The sequence below is a fragment of the Cricetulus griseus genome, chromosome 6, assembly GCF_003668045.3.
Source record: "Cricetulus griseus strain 17A/GY chromosome 6, alternate assembly CriGri-PICRH-1.0, whole genome shotgun sequence".
In the NCBI taxonomy this organism is placed as follows: Eukaryota; Metazoa; Chordata; class Mammalia; order Rodentia; family Cricetidae; genus Cricetulus; species Cricetulus griseus.
Window position 1 is genome coordinate 120,037,067 of NC_048599.1, and position 18,698 is coordinate 120,055,764.

General features: G+C 34.3%; 1 protein-coding gene across 3 annotated transcripts in view; it reads right to left on the minus strand.

The window, feature by feature from the left end:
* Positions 1-18,698, minus strand: part of Galnt13 (polypeptide N-acetylgalactosaminyltransferase 13) — a 635,093-nt gene that overhangs the window by 577,895 nt on the left and 38,500 nt on the right. For all 3 annotated transcript variants that reach the window (XM_027420412.2, XM_035446586.1, XM_027420413.2), the window contains exon 2: positions 18,224-18,294. The gene's annotated coding sequence lies outside the window, so the exon portion shown is untranslated. The remainder of the gene's footprint in view (positions 1-18,223; positions 18,295-18,698) is intronic.

Consider the following 18,698-nt stretch of genomic DNA (forward strand, 5'->3'; position numbering starts at 1 on the left):
AGGCTGGGCATTGGTGGCACATGCCTTTAATCCCAGCACTCAGGAGACAGAGGCAGGTGGATCTCTGTGAGTTTGAGGACAGCCTGGTCTCCAGAGCGAATGCCAGGATAGGCTACAAAGCTACACAGAGAAACTCTGTCTTGAAAAACCAAAAAAAAAAAAAAAAGAAAAAAGAAAAAAAAAGAAATGCTACATGACAATATAAATAAATCAAGATATACCCATTTCTTCCTTATGAATGTAAGTGTTTCATATATATTCACATAGAACCATGGGGAAAGTAGATAAGGCTGTCAGAGTGTTCTTGGAACTGCTTTGTTATTATTGTTTTGTCTACATAAAATTCAGAAGTGGTTTATTACATGATGAGAGAGAGAAAATACATCTTGTTACAAAGTAAATTAGAAAACCAAAAAAAAATGGTTTATTAATGAAGCTTAAAGTTGTATTTTGTATGGCATTGATGCAAAAATTCTCAATAAAATATTGGCAAATCGAATCCAAGAACACATCAGAGAAATCATCCATCCCAATCAAGTAGGCTTCATCCCAGGGATGCAAGAATGGTTCAACATACGAAAATCCATCAGTGTAATCCACCATATAAACAGACTGAGGAAAAAAAAAATCTCATGATCATCTCACTAGATGCCGAAAAAGCCTTTGACAAAATCCAACATCCCTTCATGATAAAGGTCCTGGAGATATCAGGGATAACAGGAACATACCGCAACATAATAAAAGCAATATACAGCAAGCCAACAGCCAACATCAAATTAAATGGAGAGACACTCAATGCAATTCCTCTAAAATCAGGGGCAAGACAAGGCTGTCCATTTTCTCCATACCTCTTCAATATTGTCCTTGAAGTTCTAGCTAGAGCAATAACACAACAAAAGGAGATCAAGGGAATACAAATCGGAAAGGAAGAAGTCAAACTCTCACTATTTGCAGATGATATGATAGTCTACATAAGTGACCCAAAAAACCCAACCAGGGAACTCCTACAGCTGATAAACACTTTCAGCAAAGTGGCAGGATACAAGATTAACTCAAAAAAAAAAATCTGTAGCCCTAATATATATAGATGACACATTGGTGGAGAAAGAAATCAGAGAAGCATCACCCTTTACAATTGCCACAAACAACATAAAATACCTTGGAGTAACACTACCAAAAAAGTGAAAGACCTGTACCATAAGAATTTTGAGTCTCTAAAGAAAGAAATTAAAGACGATACCAGAAAATGGAAAGATCTCTCATGCTCTTGGATAGGTAGGATCAACATGGTAAAATTGGTAATCTTGCCAAAAGCAATCTACAGATTCAATGCAAACCACATCAAAATCCCAACACAATTCTTCACAGACCTTGAAAGAACAATTCTCAACTTTATATGGCAAAACAAAAGACCCAGGATAGTCGAATCAACCCTATACAATAAAGGAACTTCTGGAGGCATCACCATCCTGGATTTCAAGCTCTGTTATAGGGCTATAGTCCTGAAAACAGCTTGGTATTGGCACAAAAATCGACTGGTAGACCAATGGAATAGAATTAAAAACCCTGATATTACCCCACACACCTATGAACACCTGATTTTTACAAACAATCCAAATTTATACAATGGAACAAAGAGAACATCTTCAACAAATGATGCTGGCATAACTGGTTGCAGACATGTAGAAGACTGCAGTTAGACCCAAGCCTATCGCCTTGCACAAAACTTAAGTCAAAATGGATCAAAGATTTCAACATAAATCCAGCTAAACCTATTAGAAGACAAAGTGGGAAATACCCTTGAATCAATCGGTACAGAAGGCTGCTTCCTGAACATTACACCAATAGCACAGACACTGAGGTCAACAATTGATAAATGGGACCTCCTGAAACTGAGAAGCTTCTGTAAGGCAAAGGAGACTGTCAGCAAGACAAAACGGCAACCCACAACCCTACATCTGACAGAGGGCTGATCTCCAAAATATACAAAGAACTCAAGAAGCTAGTCTCCCAAACACCAAACAACACCAAATTAAAAAGTGGGGTACAGAACTAAATAGACAATTCTCCATAGAGGAATCTAAAATGGCTGAAAGACACATGAGAAAGTGTTCAACATCCTTAGTCATCATGGAAATGCAAATCAAAACAACTTTGAGACACCATCTTACTCCTGTCAGAATGGCTAAAATCGAAAATACCAATGACAGTTTATGCTGGAGAGGATGCAGAGAAAGAGGAACACTCCTCCACTGCTGGTGGGAGTGCCAACTTGTACAGCCACTGTGGAAATCAGTATGGAGACTCCTCAAGAAAATGGGAATGAGTATACCACAAGATCCAGCAATTCCACTCCTAGGCATATACCCAAAAGAAGCACATTCATGTAACAAGGACATATGTTCAACCATGTTCATAGAAGCATTATTTGTAATAGCCAGAAACTGGAAACAGCCTAGATGCCCCTCAACCGAAGAATGGATAGAGAAATTGTGGTACATTTACACAATGGAGTACTACTCAGTAGAAAAAAAAACAATGGAATCTTAAAATTTGCAGGAAAATGGATGGAACTTGAAGAAACCATTGTGAGCGAGGTAACCCAATCACAAAAAGACAAACATGATATGTACTCACTCATATGTGGACCTGCTTTATGATTCACCATGCTTTATCAAAGTTGTTTTTAATGATGTTGCTCAGAATGGTTTCCTCCCAGATGATGACTGAGAAAATAATTTAAAAAAAAATGGTGCCAAGTACCACAAGAGTAACAGAACTGTGCTGTCTTCTGGGATTTTGTTTTTCACTTTTTTGTTGTTGTTTGTTTGTTTTTTGTTTCTGTTTGTTTATTGTTTTTTTAAAAATGGAGTGTGCTGGATGTCTCTACAATTTTGTTCAAAGGACTACAGAACCTGGAAAAGCTGTTGCTGCTATTGATGCATAACATATTGCCATTATTGCTCTTTTTATATAAATATAAATATATACACATATATATAAGCTAAAAAAAGAAAATTGTTACTAAAATCCTATGGGTATATATTAAAAACTTATGGCAAAAAACAATAAAATATATATGCCAATTTAAAACTTTCCAAAGCAAAAATAAATTCATTTTACATTATCTCTCAGAAAACATATATCCTATGTTCAACCCAATTTTGAGAGTACTTCATTTTATCTGACTTTCTGAGTAATGATTGTGTCAATGTTACAGGTAAAGCTAACAAAAATACATCCCTGCTGTTAAAACCATGGTGGAACCCTTAAATTTAAGTAAGATATTCATTAAAGAAAATTTTATAGACTCACTTGGTATGGGAGGTTCATTAATGAGATGCTTCACAAGGGAATCTGATTTGCATGTCATTGACAGTTACAGTTCCCTGCACATGTTTCCCTTGACCAGGCAATGGTATTACTCTCTACAGATTGTTATATCCTGCATCAATGAATTTTTTCCTGTACCCACATTTTATTTAAATTATTTAATTACTGCTCATATTTACATGTCCATCCGTCTCATTCCCTTGACCTCCCATCCTTATATGTTCCCCACTAACCTCGCCAGCTCATCCCACACTATTTCACTGGGGTAGTGAAGCCCTACACCGAGAACCTTTAAAGTCTGTCATATCTTTTGGCAGAGTGCATAAGCCATCCTTGCTATATCTGGGTTGCAATAATATCACTCCATAGGGAAAGAGCACCCAAAGTACATTTGGGGTCTAAAGTTAAATCCTGGCTCCACTGTTAGAGGCCCCATAGACTGTCTTATCCTCCTTGCTGGCACACACATTCAGAGGAATGGTTTGGTCCAAGGATGTTTCCCCAGCTTTATGACTTTTGTCTCCAAGCCTGCCCTTCTCCTATATTGAGAATGTAGTCCAACAATAAAATTAAAGAGGATGATATATGTAGACTCATCCGTAGGAAAACTGCAAGTGAAAAATCCCTCATGAAGATGCTTCCCTGGTGACTGAAGGTTGTTCAAGTTGCCAATAAATGCTAATTAACACAACAATTATCTAATAAAACTCTTCTTTCCCTCTACCAGTAAACACTGATTCACTGTGTGCCCCTCCAATGCACTGTCCTCAGTCTTGCCAAATCTATTCCTATATGAACAGGTCCTCAATTATTGTATCAGGAACACTTCACTTTTTTTCAGATAGTAAATCCACAGAAAAGGTGAAAGCGTTTCAAACTTTAGTGCTTAAGAAATAAGGCAACTCATTCTGTATAGTTTTGTACATATCAGTTAGAATCAAATATCTGTTAGGTAATGCATAAATGCCAAATTATTTCTTCTCACATTTTTGTAATCAAAAAGAAGATGAGGAAATTTTTGGAGGATTTCGATGAACTCATAGGGAGAAAATTGTGACATGATAACAATTCTCAGTCCAACAATCTGCTACACATAGGAGAGATTTTGAACAAAGCTTGCCATTTAACATGTAGAAAGCCAAATTGTTTATGGAGCATAATTAGCACACAAATCCAAATTTTTGAAAATGATGGTGTTAAATTAATAAAACTAATGCAGCTTCAGCATCAAACTTAAAAAATGGTTTATTAATGAAGCTTAAATTTGTATTTTGTATGCCATTTATGTTTGAGAATGTGTGAGTATATGGACAGAGTTAGGATGAGATGAGCAATGGTGTTGGACAAACTGGCTTAAAAGAATGGCCTCACAAGGAAAGTGAGAAATTCAAGAAAAGCAGAATGCTCCACTAAACAAGGCCAACTTCAAATAATCTGTTTCCAGATTTGTTTACATTATTGTGAAATCTATATGACTCTGAAAATGTAATACTATTAAAACTTTAATTTCACTTGAAAAAATTCCTAGCTTTCCAAAACCTGCATTTTCCTAAAGGATTATTATTATTACCATTGTTGTTGTTATTGTAAATACAATCTTTGTTGAAGTCAATGGCCCTCTCAAATCTATCAAGAAGAATAATCAAAGTGATGCTGTTAGCTGGTTTTGTCAACCTGATACAAGCTGGGGTCATTTTGGAAGAAACAGCCTCAATAGGGAAAGTGCACTCACTAGATTGTGGGAAAATATATGGTACATTCTTGGCTGGTGTTTAATATGGGAGGACCCAGCTCACTGTACATGGTGCCAACCCTAGGTTGCTGGTCCTAGGTGCTATAAAAATACAGTCTGAACAAGCCAGGAAGAGCAAGCATGCCAGTAAGCAGTATTCATCCATTGCCTTTGCAATAGTTCTGCTTCCATGTTCCTGCTAGGCCTGAGTTCCTGCCCTGACTTCCCTAGATGGTTGACTATAAGCTATGATAAGAAATAAACCCTTTCCTTTTCAAGTTGCTTTTAATAAGGGTGGTTCATCTCTTGTCTATAATAGTAAACAAAATTAAGTCAGTGATCATAGAAAATTAGGAATGATACTCAGTTCTAAGTAGCCACACTATTAGAAGTTTAAATGCTACTCAACTCCAACTGAGGTTTCAGAAATAGATAACATGAATCAAAGCCATTATGCACTCATATAAGGAAACATATATGGAAGATGTGCATACTAGGACTACAAAATTTTCCTTCACATGGTTGAGGCATGACAATGGAGAAATCTGAAAACAACAGTGAATGTTACCATAGAAAAGGGTGACATCCTGAATATGGTATACTACAGTTATGAAAGAATAAATATGATTGACATGATACTCAGGATAGCCTCCATGTTAAAAACAAACAATGTGTGATTTGGTTTTATTCAAAGAAAAAATCAGGTATTTCATATAATCTGCATTCCATTTATAAATGTCTAATCTAAAATGTTACTCCGTATGGCCTTACTACTATCTCAATGTACGAAGAGATGTATCTTTAAATTTCTACCATTAGATTTCACAACATTTACAAATGAACCCATATTTGACAGGTTTTCTTCAGTGTTACCCATAAGTGATCTATGCAGAAAATGCCTAACTGGAAACAGTCCAGTAAGAAGTGAAAAGAGGAGTGATTATAACTCTACCTAAATATAACTCAATTGCTAGGCTTCCATTCTAAAAATGGCATCTTTATATTTGATTTTGTGGCAGTGAGAAACAATGAGCTAAAAGACAGTTTCTCTCATTGTACTTCATTTTTGAGTCAAGGCCAAAATTCTACAAACAAATAGTTCATAAATCATCTACAAAGGCTTTATATGGCTTTTAAAAGCTCAAACAGCAAAGATATAAAGCTTCAAGATCAATAACATCTGTTTAGCCCATGGAAAACCTGTCCTTGTTTATATGGATGAACAGTTATAATATTTTTCTTTGATTTTGATAAGCAAGATAAATTCATTCTAACTACTGATTGGCATCAGAACAAATCAGTAGGTGTGCTTGATTCAAAGATCCCTTATCTATTAATTTCTGTGAAATGAAAGTGTTCAAACTGAGAAAGAAAATGCTGCTATGATTCCCCTCTTTTAAAAACAGAAAAAAAGCCATAATCAGTATAAAACTCTGTAGTTTCCCACATCCATTCAGCTGCACTCCATCAGAACAGTAATCAACTCCTTCTTTTGCTTCGTGCTTCATATTTCTGGAGGGTATGTACAAAGGCAGCAATCTAAATCAATGAAGCATATTAGCCAGTGCTTGAGCTTTTCCTGTATAGGATTTTAATTCCTGGTTATTTTTTTTGTATTTTAAAAATTAGATTCTATTTCAGCATATTTATGTTATGTTTTAACCATGTCTTATTTTTATTTTTCATGCATTGGATTTCCTACCTATGTTATTTTTAGCTAAAAATCACCCATCTGGGATTTTCCATTTCAAGTTAAAGTTTGGTTCTGTGGGATGTAATGATAAGTTATTTCTTTATATGTCTCTTCTTATTATTTTTCCCATCTTTCCGACACCCCCTTCTATGTAGAAACACCAATCCCAATATTTGGATTCAATATACACATACTATTGTTCTGAAAATATTTCTCTTATAAAAGACCATAAGATATACAAGTTCTTTCTTCAAGAACACAGAAAATGAGATAAAAATTAATAACATCTGAAAATTATAACACTTCCTGTCTGTGGAAGGACCGAGACCCCAGAAAGGCTAAGTGATAGTTGAATGGTGTCAAAGAACAATAATATCTAATAACAGGATAAACACTGTTTGTCTTTTTAAAAACATCAACATACATATAAATTTGCTAGAAGTATTAGACCCAAGTTCATTAGAGTTTATAATAGCAGTTGTAGGTAAAAACCAAAGACTTGCTCAGGATCAAAGTCTAAACTCAACACCATTTGTAAAAACTACTATTCTATATTTTATTCCTATAATATAATATTAAGGTTGTATTAGTCAAAGTAGGGACATACACATATTTATTAATAGCCCTCAGTGTGGGTTCCCAGAGACAGGTAAGTAAACAGCTTAAATTCCAGGGCAAGTTAACATAGGGAGTAGGTAACTCAACGTTAGTTAAAACCATGGAAAAGCAGAAAATATGCTTAGGGAGAGGGTGTTCCAAAGGAAAAAAAATGAGTACTACATGGAATCTTATAGAATAATAATCTGTAAGGAATAGAAGCTCAAGAATGAAACTAGGCAAGGAGTATCAGGGGAAGAGTAATATATGTGTAGTGTTGTAAAGTCCAAGACAGTATGTTTCTAAATAAGAGGATTGATCAGAGGTATAAAATTGTACTAAATCAAAGGCAAATTATTTTTTTACATGAAGTGCTAAGACTAGCTTTGCTGACCTTAGAACAGCTTCAGACAAGCACACAAGGAAAACACTTGACATATTAGACGTGAAAGGTGATGTATGCAGTGTTTAAGCATTTGGTTATAAACAGAGACAATAATTAAATATGGCCAAAGCAAGACATGGAGAGGGGAACAATCATGCACACTTGTATGTTATTGTGAGGGAGAAGTATTTTGCTTTGCTTAATGTCAGAAGCAAAATCAGAAGAAAGGAAGAATATCAAATATGTAAAAGAAAGCATGTGTTTAAATTACGGCTCTGCAAACATGTATGATCCCCAGCATACATGAAGACATTGGTCCATAAAGGTAGAATAATCACTAAAGGGGAAAAGGGAAAAATTCCTTGAAGTCTGCACTTGCAAAAACTTCACAATTTCCAACATCACAGGTGCTATTCTCTCTGTGTATCATGTGTCACAAAGAGTCAGAAGAAATATTTGAGATCAAATGGTGTGAAAAGGAAGAGAAGGTTCTGGGAAGGTTTCTTCTCAGAGTAAATGTTCTCCTAAACTCACACTCTGCCAAGCATGTCCCATCTTCTTCAAAGCTCATCATTCTGAAAAAAAGAAACAGTTCCTTCTCTGCCCCTTCATTTATTCCAACCCCACTTGCACACATTTTAGTTTATATTTGCAATGTTTAGCCTAAGTATATCACTTTAGGCAACAGTTCATTTAAAATATGCCTAAATTAAGGGGACAAGGGACTCAGTTGCAGATGACTTGCTGAGCTTGTGTCAGACACTGAATTTGATGCACAGCACAACAAACAAACACCAGCAAATCCAACATTGCATCACATGATTAAGATCTCAAGAACTCTTAGTGAATACATTCTAAATATGATGACAATTGTATTTCTCTACTAAAAATAACTGCTAAACTCCCATTTGCATATTATAAAGACATAAAAATAGCATAGTAAAGGGAGTAAAACCCCAGGTGAATTTCATCAGAGCTGCAGGATGCATGTTACTGGAAAGAAAAGAAACTAGGAGTCATGAGTAACTTAAAGAACCATTGAAATGTCACTCTTATCTTTCTCTTTCTCCTTCTTTCCACTTCATTTCCAATTGGACCCTTCTGTTACTAAGATAGCTCCAAGATTGACCCTCTGGCTGCTCAACTAGGTATATGAGGTAGGTTGCCTGGCAACAGGAGAATAGAATACTCAGCAGCATGTTTGGTAACTCTATTTTCTGGCTTGCAGGTGTGATATTTGGATAGAATTTCATGAGGTTTTCCATTACAATTCTGTTTTGTTTCAGCGTATGTGTAATGAAGTTTACTACATTTGTCAAAATTATTAACACCTTAAGAGAATTTTAAGAGGTTGAAAAATTTCCATTCACGATGCTCATACATTTTGAAAGTTTTTTATTAATTTTGAGAAGTTCATTATTATAACATCGAATTTTCAAAATCATTATAATTCAAAAGGGTTTTGACAAGAAAGAAATGTTTGTAAATGGGACTTCCAAACTACTTGTACTCTCTATCTTTAGCTAAACAACAGTAACAAAGAATGTAAAAATCCATTAGTATACTTATACAATTTAATGTACATGTGACATACACCAATTTAATAATGTTAAAGGTGATGGCAGCATGGATAAACATACAAGCACAGCAAAAACTAAACACTATATATATATATGATTGTATCATAGAACACAGCATCTTCTGAAAGACCAGGAATTAACAGCACAGACTATCTTGCCATATTGAAAGCAGGCATTTACTAATAACTTGCTAATTTATAGAAAGAGAACCCTAACTATCAGCTTAGATGGGCAAATTCAAGAAAGCAGACAGCAGTAATAGCCACATACACAAAATGGCATGCCATTTGTTTCAGCCTCACCAGATCCTAAGCAGAATGCCACAGATGCAAATAAAGATTGCATCTGGAAATTACCTCAGTGAAACATTCCATTCACTAAGGCAGATACAGAAATTTCTGCCGGCCTGGCCACTGGGGTATGCACCAGAATCTAACTCACACAACTGCCTATGTCATGATGAAGGCAAAACAAAACAAAAGATTAGCAAACCTAAGACAAGCTTTAAATGATAGCTCATTGGTAGCTCAATGTCTTTACATTATCATTTTTAAAACTGGTCAAATAATCTTCATCTCAGAATGGGAGGACATTTTGTATCAATTCCCATTGACTTTTCTAAAGAGCTCAAAATTGACCACAACAGATATTTTCAAACACTGTTATCCCACTTTGTCTACATCAGGACATTAAAATTTTGCCCATTTATAATGTGTGACATAATGATTAGAGAATTCAAATAACTTCCCCAAAATTAAACATTTTAACTAAGATAGTAAATTTCATAATAAAAACTGTAAGATAATTTCTAATGCATAAAATCAAATTATTCAATTAAAACTATTGTTTGATTTCTGAGCTGGTAAAACAGCTCAACAGAGAAAATTCTTGTAAAAATCAAACGTTGGTCTCACTTACTTGTTCATATTTAGGATTTTTGGACAAAATAATCCATATAGAGAAAACATCACAATATTAATGTGTTTTTAAACTGTTATGTGACAGAGGTCAACTCTCCACATGAATGATTCATCAACTGATGAAAATATGTCCTAGGACCCTATGATGTCTTTAACAACTGTTATAACTAATGGAACAACTTATTCCCATCTCTGTTCACTAGTTCTCACATAATTTTACTCCAAAATTACATAAGGTATTACTATAAAAAACACATAAAATAAAATAGTTTTTTTAAATGATATATCTGAGAATAGAAATTAAGTCTGTCAATCCTATTTATAGTACAAAACTCTACCCAAGATTAAAAAGAAATGGTTGTCCTTGTATTCATTGAAATTATGCTAATATAAAATGAATAAAATAGAGTGTTTATTAACATTCTGTATGTGATAGACCCACACAAAACATTTCAAGATAATTATGATCAATGTATTTCACAGCTAAGATGATAATACCAAATAAGAGCCTTGATTGATGCCCTGTAGCTAGCAATTTATTGAACATACATCAGAAAACATTGTCATGTAATGAAAGAAAGCATACAGGTATGTCAATATGAAACTGTGTATAGCTTCTAAATACAAATTTACCAACACGCACAATCTGTACACAGAAAGCTATAAAATAGGTTTGAGAGGATGGTAAATGTTTAAAAAATGAAGCTTATATGACAATCATTTATTTTATTAGTTTAATTTCTGTTGCTTGGATAAACACTATGACCAAAAAGAACCCGAGTGAAGAAAGGGTTTATTTGGTTTACGTTTCCTCATCACAATCCATCATTATGGGATGCCCTATCAGGAACTCAAGGTGGAAATCTAAAGCAAGAACTGGGCCAGAAACTATGAAAGGATGTTCTTTAATGGCTTGCTTTCTTATAACATTCAGGACCACCTACCTAAGGTAGCATTACCCCCAGTGGCCTAAACCATTTTCCATCAATCATTAATCAAGAAAATGCCCTACAGAAAAGCCCACTGGGCAACTTGATGGAGGAAATTCTTCCATTGCGTTTCCCTTTTCCCAGGTGACTCTAGCTTGCATCAAATGACAAAAGCTGACCAGCACATAGATTAAAAGTCATTACTGTGATTATGCCAATTTTAAAATATATGATAAAAAGTTATTAAATGATTTCCAAATTAGCATCCAATTTTTTGTTGTTGAGTTCAGCAAGGAAATTCTAAAATTCATATGAAATGAGGCAAAGGTGACAGGCCTCCAAATAAAGACAGTAACAGTCTTTTTTAACAAATATGAAGAATATGAAGAATAATTTTAAAGTGATTATAGTTATAAATGGAATTATAACATATGATGGCAATAATTAAGTAGAATGTTGGGTCCTCAAGAGACTCTGAAATATATAAAAAATTATGATAAACATGTAAATGAAAAGCTGTGGACCAAGGGAAAAATAATATGATCTACAACAACTTGGTCAGGAGTGGTAGACAGAAATTCAGTGGATAGAAACAGGATGGTCATGAGTTCAAGGATAGTTTGGTCTACATAGAGAGTTCCAGGAACTACATAGTAACACTCTCTCATTAAAAAATTTACAAACAAAATTATTTAATAAAAACAATTATATTCTTTGGAGTTTAGATTGTGGAGGGGAAGTGATTGATTGCTAATTTTGAAGAGTCTCTCTAAATAACCCTAGCTGGCAAAGAGTTCACTTTGTAGAGCAGGCTAGTTTGAAATACTCAGAGATACCTGCCTTTGCATCCTGGATTAAAGATGTGGACATCACACCCGGTAAAGATATTCTGTTAGAAGGAAAATATAACTTTACCTCAACCCTCAAATCATTCATAAAGTAACTGCATAATTACAAAAGGAAATAAAATTAGAATTTGACTATTTTATCAAAAAAAGGCTCTTCAAGAAATGGGAAAAGCAAAAGATTGGGATGTGATTCTTGGTGGGAGCTTGATTAGTATGCATGATGCCTTGGGCTCAAGCCCCTAAATGCAAAAAGAAACATGAAAAAAGAGGGGGAAAGGGAAGAGAGGGGACAAGATGGGAGGAGACGGAAAGGGAAGAGAGAAGGAGTAGGGGGAGAGTAAATGAGGGTGAGTAAAGGAGTGAGGGGACAAGAAGAGAGGACAGCAGGAGAGGAGAGGCATGCAGAGGAGGAGAGGGGAAGGGAGGGGACCAGAGGGGAAGGAAAGGTAGGAAAGGAACAAGGACAAAAGAAGAGTGGGAAAGAAAAGAGGAAGGGGGATGGAGGAGGGAGAGAGGGAATGAAGCAATGAATTAAGACAAAACATAGGAAAATCAGAGGGACGACATTCCACTATATATACTAAAGGAGTGCTATTCACACAAAGAAAACTCATTTCTCAATGTTATCAATTAAAAATTCAACACAAAGGACAAGCAGACAATATGTGATATTCATATACATTTAAAGCCTAGGTCATAACTGCATTACTCAATAGGGAAATCTGATGTAAACATTCACCAGAATGGCAAAAATTAAAAAGACTGATTATACTGAGCTTCAGGAAAAGTAAACAATGGGAGTTGCAGCCGCTAATGACAGCTGTGTAATTAGTTAACAACTTTGCAAAACAGTCTGGTAGTAACTGCTAAAATTGAAGGTTTGCATGCAATAGAATTGAGCAATTCTATTCCTAAGTATATTCCCAACAGAAATACATGAGCATGATCAGCAAAGATTAAAAAGGATTGCTCATGATGTGATGCATAACAGCCCAAATCTAGAAATAACTCAGGTTCCATCAACACTGCAATAAGTATTCTGTAGTATTTTTGTTAAATGGAATATGACCTAGGCAATAGAAATTAGGGAACCTCACCAAACATTAATAAAATTTACACATTCAGGAAATTACACATTCAGGAAAGAAAATCTCAAATAGAAGAATGTATGTGGAATGCATGGCTATTTGTCAAAGGTATTTTAAATCATACTATATTAAAATTGTGTAGTGAGGAACATAGGCTGGAATAGTTAAAATGTATTGAAAAGGAAGGGAGTAGTTAATGTTAAAGCTAGAATAATTACAACTATTCTGGAAATAATTAAAATGTGGTACTCTTTGGGAGGCAGAAAAAGTACCTAGGATACAGGGGATTCTTCTTGATCTTTGTGATGGCTACTTGCGCCTTTTTAAAGAGTAAACAATATTTTGTTCATTTGACACATGCAATGTCACAACAAAAATTTAAATAACAATAATTCTGTGATGAAAATTGATAAATTAAGACTGTTAATGCATGAAATAAAATTTGATGACCACAACAGGAACAACAAATCAACTGTATTAAGAAGACAGCTTCCTGCTACATCAGCCTGTTTAAGGTCAAGAATCTGAACGACAGAGAACTGAATAAACCCCAAAGCCACACATGCAGACCCTAAGATCTTTCTTCAATAGTGTGATACGCTCCTTTTCTGACACTGAAAAAAAAAAAAAAGCTAAGGCACTAGTTCTCCTTGTGAAAATTATTGGTCAGCATGATAGGTAAACCCAATCTGAAATATTGGTCTTTCATGGACTCAGGTATTAAATCTTTAATTTAACACTCCAGCCTTGTTCCATTTGAAGCTCTGCTAGGGAAAGATGATAAATCACACTAAGTTGACATATTTACTATTCTAATTTATAATCGAGTAATATAAATTACACTGTTCCTGCTGCTAGCATACAAGTTAATGTATACAAGAGACTCATCACTCACATAAGGGATCTTTCTCCCTAAAGGTCAGAAGATTTTCCTCCCTACCCAAGGACCTGCTTAAAGAGGGGGTAAGGTCTGGAAAATGGCATCAGATTATTGGCAAATTGCTTTGCAGCCAAGTCAACACAGGAAACATCAATTATTTCTAGATCACTAGCAGTAAAGAAGCCAACTACAGGCTCAGGAGCTTCACTCAAGGAGCTCCAAAGTTGACTGTGCTATTTTCATACATGTTGTTTAACTAATGTTTGTCTTGGTATCATTTTGTGCAGAATAGAAAGGGAGGGCAGCAGCAATTAAAACAAGCCCTGGTAGACAATAAATCCCAATTCCTCTAAAAGTCTACTTCCTCCAACATTTCAGCTAGCACCTCATTCCTCTCCATTCCCATTGGAATGACCGTGGGTCCTGCCATCATCTTTTATGATGTTGTAGTTCATGATAATTGATCATCTTGCTTACCAGTCTTTCAATCAGAATCTGTTCTAAATACAATGTCAGAATTTTATTCAAAGGAAAAGAAAATTGTGTTCACCAGATTAGCGCTCAGAAAATATTCTCCTTCCTCTCCTTTTGTCTATCACTTAAGTTTTAATATGTTGCATGATTAATATTAGGTTCTAAGTGTGGCTAAAGCCTGGGTTCGAAATTTACCTATGCTTGCTTTACTTGACAAACTCACTCTGTTAACCACATAACTTGTCACGACTTGACCTTGGCAATGACCACTTCACTTCTGACCCTTTCGAAGCCATTTCTTTGACTATCCTGATACCATTTTCTATCTCCATCCACATATAGACCAAATGTAAATAACAAAATCCTGCATGAAAAGTTCAGCATTAGATCTGCTTCTTCAGATCTCTTCATCTTGCTTTATGTTTTTATATGTACAACTTCACAATTTCTTCATTATTTAACATGGATTTTTAAATTTGATTGGTTTATACCATTGCCTTGGTATAACTATTATTGAGTGTAAACTGGTTCTACAATCTGACAATCAAGTTTAATTGAAAATGATTCTTCTTTCTCCCTCCTATTTTTACCATAGTTTACTGTCTCACTTAAGAGCATCTCATAATTATTAAATGAATTAAATAAAATATAGTAACTAAGTAAAATTCATAGATTTGCTTTCCAGAGAAAAAATCCGGAAAATAGAAGTATAAGATTCTATAAGTCAATCACAAACCAACAGCACAGAGAGAGTAGATACTCTGCCTAAGGACCTGGAGAGACGGGTCAACTTTTAAGAGGGTGAAGGGTCCTCCAGAGGACTCTAGTTCAATTCCCAAGCCCCAAATGGCAGCCCACAACCATCTGTAACTCCAATTCTAGGAATCTGCTACCCTCTTCTTACTTAGACAGGCAGGAGGCATGCATAGTGCACAAGCAAAACACCCATATACATAATAAAATGATAATTTAAATGTTTAAATGTATGTAGATTGAGGCAAATGAACATTAAAAAATAAAAGGAAAGTAAACTCTTCCATTTTCAGAACAAAAATCTTTTCAATACTAATACATTTCATAGAAACCCCAATAAGCATTGCTGATTTTTATTTCAAGAACTGAAGTGTAAATTAATTATAACCAATAATAAATAAATTTGATCTGCCAAATAGGAGGTATCAGTATGGTCATTCAGTCTTAAGATGGTGCTGAGAACACCACACACAACTAAAGGTGATGAAAAGTGAGGAAGATGAATCAGATGAAAAGTCTTATTCTAGACTTCTCTATGTGACATGAAAAGGAAAAGGTATTGCAAGAAAAAGGTGTGGTCAGTTGTTTCAGCTTTTAACAACTTAGAAACATGTGGCTTAAAAACATGAGGTATGGCCCCTGGCTTTGGAAAACGAACTTTTTTATTTGTTTATTTTTTTATTAGTTCAAATTAGGAACAAGCTTGTTTCACATATCAATCCCTTCTCCCTCTCCCTCCCCTCACCTTCACCCCTCCTTTCCCACCCCCACCCCACCCCCCACCCCATCCAGCCTCCACTCCCCAGGCAGGGTGGAAAATGAGCTTTTTACATGCAGAGTTTTAATGAAAGAATCCAATTTCAAGGGGATTAACATGAGATTGCTAAGTAGCCCTATCAGCATTGAATATTTGGCAATTGCTATTTCTTTTATTTTAAATGAAGTCATATGATATGCATTACTAAAGACCTATTTTATATTGTGAGATTTGGGAATAGTGTTTTTCATACAAACAAACTGACCTTAGATCAACCAAAAATCATAGAATTTAACATTTAGGCTAACAGCATTTGCAGTATGGAAGCCTTGAGCTTCATTCCAATAAAGAAAGAACGAAACATTATATTGTACATTCTCCTAATATGAAAATAAATTCAGCAGGTCAGAATCATGATGTTATTTGGGTTAACTTTGTTGTTGAATGTGAAATGTATTCAGCAGATTCAATGAATATTCTCTTTCCCATAACCCAGCTAGTTCCATAAATTTGTTACAAAGCACTGGATGACTATTCCCCCAAAATGCTGGCAGTCGGAAATTTCAACTATTTCGTTTTGTTTATAAATTTACTCTGTTTTCCTCAAGATAAGTATTATAGTTCCATTAGTATATCCAAATTCTCATTTCTTCTCTTCAAAAAAAAAATCTCACAAACAAATTTTTCAGCCTGGGTCTGTAGTAACAGCACAATTTTACACACACAAACACACACACAGAGTATATATAGATTGATTAACTATTTTATTTTCTATCAAAAGATATAATGAGCATTTTGCTACTTATGAAAAAGACCGAAATTTGGTTTATTTTTGATTATGTCAATGAAAATTGCTCATTGAATACCCATATTGCATAATTATATGATATGAGTATCAACTATGATGTTTAATTAACAAAAATTCTTGAATTTAATGCTCAGAGTAATTGAATTACAAATGAACAACTACTAACACTTATCAACACATATGTATCTACAGCATATATTAATTCAATATGAATGAGACATTATTACTCTTATAACCATTCTAAAATGACATTATAGAAGTTGTTCATTGTCTAATTGCTAGTAAGTGAGAAGTTTAGGATTGCCAGGTGTTTGGAATCCACAGTCTGCATTTTTAAGGACCTATTCATGATATCTCATTATTGGCAGGGTTGTATTAGAAAATGCATAAATATCAGTTCTGCCACTATTGGATTCCTAGTCTTTTGTTGTGAATCCTATACAAAAGCTGTAACCCGGGTCATCCTCATTAACCAAATAAGACAGTTGAGTGGTGCAGTTGCCCTTAAAATCTCTACCATACAACCAACATTAAAATGTGGTGAGTGGTTTGAAATATTTATTTTTTTTTGTTGAACCTTACTCATGTTAGGCAAGTTTTCTACCTCTGACATATATCCCCAACTTGAGTTTTGAGGGGTTAGATTGTTTGTTTTAATTAATGATGATTTGAGAACTTCAGTAATCTAATTTCATTTTATCAAATAAAAATTCAACTTTCTTTCTTAAATTTACATTTTATTCAATTCCTAATAACTTAAAATTGCCCAATTTGGGAATGAGGTGTCACTTAAATAAAAGAACCCAATGACATGATAAATAACTTCAACAATGTCAACAACAAAAGACAGAAAAAAAAAAAAACCTTTTCAATGCTCTTGTAATAATTTTGCACAAAAGCAAAATTCCAAAGAAGCAATAAGAACATAACAAAACCTAGACTTCCCACTTTGGAGAAATATTGAACAAATCATGAAAGCTCTGAGGTTCCCAGTTTTCTCTTTTAAACATATGAGTAAAAAATAAGAACTTGAAGTGTTGGGGAAGAACTAAATGTATTGTTTATATATAAAGCACCTAATGTGGAAAAAACTCAATATATGTTAATCTGATGTACATTAAAAAATACATACCAGCAGCTGGCTAATATCACTAAACTTTCATTATTTTTGTCAATTAAAATGTGAATAATATCTCACTGAAATAATAAATAAGAATGTTCTATGAAAATAGCTATACCAACAATAAAATCAGTAATTAGAAAACTGGAAAATTCACAACTTAATTTAGATTTACAAACACCTCATTTTCTAGCTTTATACACATTCTCTTTCTGCAATCACAAGTGTCAAAAACTGTAAAAATGAATGTGTTCTTTTGTGATTGTCTGCCAAAAATATTCATCATAACTACAAGTGAATGAAAAACAAAATTACAGATCACTTACTGTATATGGTGCTTGGCTATTTCAAAATGATTTGAAAACATTCATCTTCAAAATACTCTTACAAAATGCATCTGTGAAAGACAAAAATCCAAAGGTAAGAAATTTGACAATGTCAGAGAAAAAATGATGAAGGTCTACAAATGGACATTATATATTTTGTATTATAAATAAAATTATTGCAAAATACATACAATATAGCTAGCAAATGCAAAGGCTGGTGAAGAGAAAAAATTGCATATACCTGAATATTTTAAATATCTGTCAAAGATACTCCTAAGAGACAAGAACACAGCACTCAAACTCTAGAATAACCTTCAAGTACACAGATTCCACAAAATACTGATAAAATCACATCAAAGCAATGCAGAAATATAGTATGCTTAAGAGTAAATTTAGTTAGAGTTTCAAGGTAATTACTCAAATCACACAAAATTTTTAACAAAATTTTTGAATGCACCTTTGTTTAAACATAAAG